Source organism: Sitophilus oryzae, unplaced genomic scaffold (assembly GCF_002938485.1).
Source record: "Sitophilus oryzae breed Bouriz unplaced genomic scaffold, Soryzae_2.0 scaffold_1498_pilon_pilon, whole genome shotgun sequence".
Taxonomy (NCBI): Eukaryota; Metazoa; Arthropoda; class Insecta; order Coleoptera; family Curculionidae; genus Sitophilus; species Sitophilus oryzae.
The window spans coordinates 1-6308 of NW_022146167.1; the positions used below are offsets into that span (position 1 = coordinate 1).

Sequence of the window (6308 nt, forward strand, 5' to 3'; positions counted from 1 at the left end):
GGGCATGATGTCAGCGCTCAAACTCATCATCTGGATATGGAAAAAGCCGAACAAAACGGAATATCCAAGGCAGCGTGTAAAATAGGTGCATTTAGTGATTGGTTAAAATGCTCTGGGTGGAATAACAGACTTGCGCCAAGTGAGACTGCTTGGTCGTGTCCTTGAGGTTGGGCAGATGCGACGAAAATTGCGAGACCAGCACTGAACGACTTCTCGTCACCGATCGGGCTAGTTTCGCAAATTTTGACAGGCCTAGAAAGAAAATTATTAGAATATTTAACTCTATTTCATGCATCATAGAAACAGAACTTTAATTGATCACCTTTTCAATATCAAATTTATTAGATATTTTTCAGTTAATGGCAAATGGTAACTATTTATCTTATTTGGCAATATTACTAAATTACATATGATATTACATTCTATTCAGAGTGTAATTTTCTATCAAATAAAGTGAAAAAATACCGAGGGTGCCATTTAAAAATAGAATATTGTAGTCATTTCCGGTGAAACAGCATTTCCGCTGAAAGTTATATTGAAAAATAATGTTTCTCAAATATAGTTTCTTTCTTTAAAGACTTGCAAAAGTCTTGCAGCAGGACCTTTCAAGGTAAAGACCAAGACCAAGGCCATTTATTAGACTGCAATACCAAGAGCAAGACTAAGGGAGTGTTCGTCTTGGTTTTGCATTAGCTCATTATTAGTTTTGCCTCTGAAATTTTTAATATTTCGAAAGACGGTTCCTGAAAAAATATCTATCATTTTTGTCTCCGAATTAACTAGCGTAAAAAGACTTTAATATGGCATTCAATTTTACCGCAAAAAAATATAGAGCTGACGATTTTAAAAGCTGATTTACGAAGTATTTTTTTAAGATTAAGCTCCATCGAAGAGATGAATAAGGCATGAAATAAAATTTTTTAAAAAGAATCTCGAAATTTAAAAAAAGCTCAGTATTTGATATTTCTATTTTATCAAACTGTTCCGTATTTTTCAGAGATTCTTCAGATTTTTTTTTTCATGATTCAGCAATTTTAAAATTTTCTTTATTTTTATTATAGATTTTATATTTTATGCTCGATTCTTCATCTTTTCGCTAGAGTTTAATATAAAATAATACTTTATTAATAATCTATTAAACTCCCCAGACAGTTCAAGTTTTTCTACTTGAAAGAAATATACTAATTGTCAGTCAAAAATTTGGAAATTTTTGGGGTGTCATAGTAACACAGTGAAATCATTAATAAAAAATTAGCATTAACAACAAAGAAAATTGAATAAAACATTATCGTATAAAATTGAAGAAGTTTTAAACAAGATTCTGCATAAACATAACTGGCGCCCCTTAACATTGTATATCCATCTGAATGATTCGAAAATATATAAACTAAAAAGTTATGTTAATTATTTCAAAGAATATGTAATGCTCTATCCTATTATATATGTTACAAATATATTTTTATTAATATAGGATTTATTCCTTAGGGGAAAGGTTTTAGTTGATTATATAAAAAGCATATCCGACTTAACCGCCTACCTTCTCGTCCATAAAATACATTAAAGTTTACATAATAAAGCTATTGAATTTAATGACTTCCTCCATCTTTTCTCTATTCTTAAAATTAATTGAGATAAATCGTAATATTAAAAAATGGCAAGATGGAGAAAAATTAGTATGTACCATGTAATGTAGCTATTTATTAAATAATAAAAATCGTGCTCCGTAATAACTACTCAAAACGAAGAACTTTACGAAGTAAGTTTTTACGAATAAGAAGTTACTTTTTTCAGTATGAGAGTTTTGAAAAATTTCAAACTTAAATTTTTTGCTAAAATCAAATAGTAAAGTCATTGAATATAAAGACTAAGAAAGGAGTATTGAATAGTAATAAAAAAAACATTATTTGGAATATCTACGGGTTTGTTGCCCTTCCCTGTTTATTTTATGTTATTTTTTTCTGGTCGAATGCAAAGTTATACACTTTGCATCTCTAAAACATTGAGCGAGGTTTTGAATTACAGCGAGATTATTGCGAATCTCAGAAACAGACAGATTTTTGTGACGAAATTAGTTACTTGGCGACTATTTCCAGATTAAAAACATAAAAAATAATGGACCAACATTTCTTTGGTATGTAATTATTCAGGGTGGTACGAACTGTATTCCGGAAACTTGGCCAGCATATTCTGCAGATAAAAATAAGTAAAAAAGTTTGTGTAAATATATGTCCTAAATGTTTAGGTTTCGAGATACAGGGTGTAGAAGTTTGTATTTTGGCTACGATTTTTTCCAAATACTGAAGTAACGTCGATATTTGGATGAAAATTGGTAGCCCAGAAGTGTTTTAACCTGTTTTAGTAATCTTTTTCGTCTGTACCTGATAAACCAATGGACAATATACATTTCCGTGACTTTACGTAAAAAATGCCCTTGGTAAAAATCGCTACGAGTTAAACGTTCTGAAGATATTTAGAACGGAAATAGTCAATAATATGTCATTATTGACAAAAAATAAACACGTTGGGTAGATAGTTATTTGACTGAAATAATAAATTTGGAAACCTTTTATTTTTTTAGATTATTATCATACATTTTTTATTTTATTATTATTTCTTATTGATAATTTCGATTGCAAATATCTCGAGAACCATTACTCGTAGTTATTTTTACCAAGAGACCCTTTTTAGTTAAAAAACGTCGTAAATGTATATTTTTACTGAGTAGTTTTATAGAGGTACGGACGAAAAGTTATTAATCTTCAAACCAGTTAAAACATAATGTAGATGGCGCCCTCTATACAAGTAGGAATCATATTGACATCAAAATCAACTTTATCATGTCAAAAAACTTCGAAGCACGAATTTTCATCCAAATATTGACCTTACTTTATAAATTATTTGGAAAAACTCGAAATAAAAATGAAACTTCTACACCCTGTATCTCCGAAACTAAGCATTTTAGGATAACTTTTTTACTTATTTTTATCTGCACAATATGCTGCTGAAGTTTCCGGAATATAGCTCGGACCACCCTGTATAATATCGTGTCGTAAGTAGGTGAATTAACTCAATTATGCAATTTCTTTTGAGTTAGTTAATAATGTTTATTTTTCTATTTTTGCATTTTTTATGTTTTCTTCTATTTTTGCCACTCTTGTAATGACTGATTAATCAAATGACCTGCAATAATTGAAGCCAATCGATTTAAGTTTTGTTGAAATTTGATCTCTATTTGTTTACAATTCGATTCAAGTATATTCAATATAAATTATTATCTTTCTAGATTTTTATATGCTAAATACTAGTTGAAGCCTGGCGCATCGCCACGGCATCAAGAAAAAAATGCTTTTTATTTTTATTTTTTTAATTAAATGAAAAACAAAAAATTCGGCGACGACAGTTTTTAGAAGAGCCAGTTAGCTATCTTTTAGTAAAAAAAAGCAACTTTCTAGAGCAAGTCGTTACTTCAGTAGAGACGACACAGATAAACATTAGCATTTTATATATGTAGATTTTCTCCCATATCAATGCTATTGTCCATTGAATTTCTATTCTATAATGTCTACTTATGTATTCTGCCTGTCTAGTAAGTCACTGATTTGCAATGGACGTCAATTATTACAATATGTTACAATTAAGGTATAAGCGTACGTGACGTGAGCTGTCAATTGCGGAAGATGGCGGAGTTCCAAACCTAATATATTTAAAAATTAATTATCTGTTTAATTTTTTACCGTGAATTTTTCCTATATTTTAATAGTTATTTTTGATATTCCAAAAAATCAGAGATCATTGGCTTTATTTATTTAGATACCTATAATTTTTACAATTTTAAAAATTATTAACGTTTAATAACCCAATCTCAAACAGAACGATTAAATTATTAAGAGAAACATTTTTTCACGCGATGGTAGTAAAAATGCAAAACCTTGACACGACACACGAGACGACACCCGACAAGGATAGCCTAAGGCTTAGAAAAAATCGTCCGATTTAAATGAAATTTGGTATGTCGATAGATTGAACCAAGGCCAACTTGACCGTGTACGACACGTGTCACTGTGACAGTTAGTTTTGACGTATGAAACGTCAAAAGTTGGCGTCGTCCGATCGCAACCATATTTGGTGGGTAGGCTATGTAAGCGATGGACGATGCACACGGTCCCATCCTGCAATGTTGGACACGACGTTTCGTTACATCTTTATCAGGTTGGGACTAAGAATTTGATATTAAAGAAAAATGTGGGTCGATTTCGGCATAATTGAGGACGGGCTACAGGATGACGCCCTCGGCTGGCGTTTCGAAGCAAATGCCTCTAAATGAATGAAATCATTAGGATTTTTCTTACTCGGCACGCGGATAGAGGTACCCGAACGGAGTCCTCAGACGGACAGACAATCTTTTTAAAACAAATTTTTAAAATGCAATCATTATTTATTAATTTTATATTTATATTTTTTTTTTTTTTTTTATATACCTACAGGGTGTCATTAAATGGTGTAAAAATTGGTTACTGTAGAGAAAGAAATATTCACTTCAAATATGCGCAATAGTGCACACACATCAATTTATTTCTCATTGCAAAAAAAAACGCTATTGAAATACCGAAATTTATCCAGCCATTCAGCTGGGTATTGAATGTTATATACCCGGGTCCGTCTATGTGGCTACCCTAATACTTCTTTTATTTTTTCAAAAAAAAAAAAAAAAATTTGGTATGTTAGTATATGAATATAAATATAGGATTTGACGTGATTCAATTCATTTGGGTCACTTCCTGTTCGACCGGAAATGACTACAACTTTTGATTATTAAATGGCACCTCGGTAACTTCATTTTTTACTTTATTCGATAAAAAATTTCACTCTGAATAGAATGACACATCATATGATCATATGTCAACTTTTGACGTTTTTTTTTTTTTTTTTTTATGTTAAAAATTATAACTTGTTGGTGTTGTGCACCGGGAGAAATCGGTTATTCAGATCTAATGATGTTCCGTACGAGTGGACCTGGTTTGTTTCAAGATTAGGGGGCCTGTATTCACTAGGAGGCTGTTGCTCCGCCACTTGTAGAGTGTGGTAAAAAATACGAAATTTCGAGCCATTCAGTCATCCTACATGGCCAAGGAAAAACGACACTAAAAACCATCAGACCTGATAAACTCTATCTTTCCCCAAGGCTTCTCTTGATGATCGATGTATTGATCGTGGCTCACACCACTGGAAGTGTGTCTTGGTGATTTTTTATTAAGTGAGAATATCAAAAGTTGACCATATAATATGTCCTTCTATTCAGTATGTGTATTTTTATCCGAATAAATAAAAAATTTTTTTTTTTTTTTTAATTATAAAAATAAAAATGTATATTTTTTTGAATATTATTCAAACTTGTGAACAAAAAACAATTTCATATACAGACAACTCAAAGTTTATGAATTATAAATAAAAAAAAAAAAAAATCATTTTTTTATCAAAAACTAAAACAGTTATAGGGGGTGAGCGACTTTTTGAGACACACCGGTATACCCTGGGTTCTTGGTCTTTTTATTACAGTGGTTTCCCAAACAATCCCTTTGTTATCATGTACCAACTTCGAGAATGACAAAAATCTGTATAACTTAAAATTATTACTTACTTTGGATACTGTACCTCTTTGGATAACCGTCCGTCTCGTATGGGCTGTGTTCAGGGCCGTGATGGTCCTGAAAGTGAGCAGGAGACAGACGAACCAAGTCTCTTTCGTTTTTTGATCGGCGAGATTGGAGCAGCAAGAAGAGTGTTCTTACGGGAGCCGCGAACCACGTTTAATACCACGTTTTATGGTTAATGTGGCAAAAAAGATGGTATGTAGGTAAATGAGATGGAGGAAAGATAAAACTGATCGTTAATATTTATAGGATCTGCGAAGAAATGAAAAAGTGAAGTAGATAGATGACGCGTTTTATGTATGAATAAAGCGGACTACAGGATGAGATTTTATGTGGCCTGGCGGAGTAAAAGTTAGATTAAAACATTAATAGTAGGAAAGAAAGTAACTATTATTTTTTCCTGCGGAGCTGCTGTGGTATTTATTCTACACATTAGATTGCATAAAAAAACGCAAACCGGGAAACATTTTTGGTAGAGTTTAAATTGTGTGATATGTTTTTCACTTGTGTCTCGCCGAAAATACGGTGAAACCTAAAAGAGTAGAGCGCGGTTAACTAGGATTTACCAAAAGCAGCTGTGGTAAAGCCGAAAACTAATTCTATTTTGCTTCCTATTTCGGACTTACCGGTTCCAAACAATCAATCTTTTGTTACGCA

General features: G+C 31.9%; 1 pseudogene; it reads right to left on the reverse strand.

The window, feature by feature from the left end:
• Window positions 1-3: 3 nt before the first annotated feature.
• LOC115877789 overlaps window positions 4-6308 on the reverse strand; it is an 89929-nt pseudogene continuing 83624 nt past the window's right edge.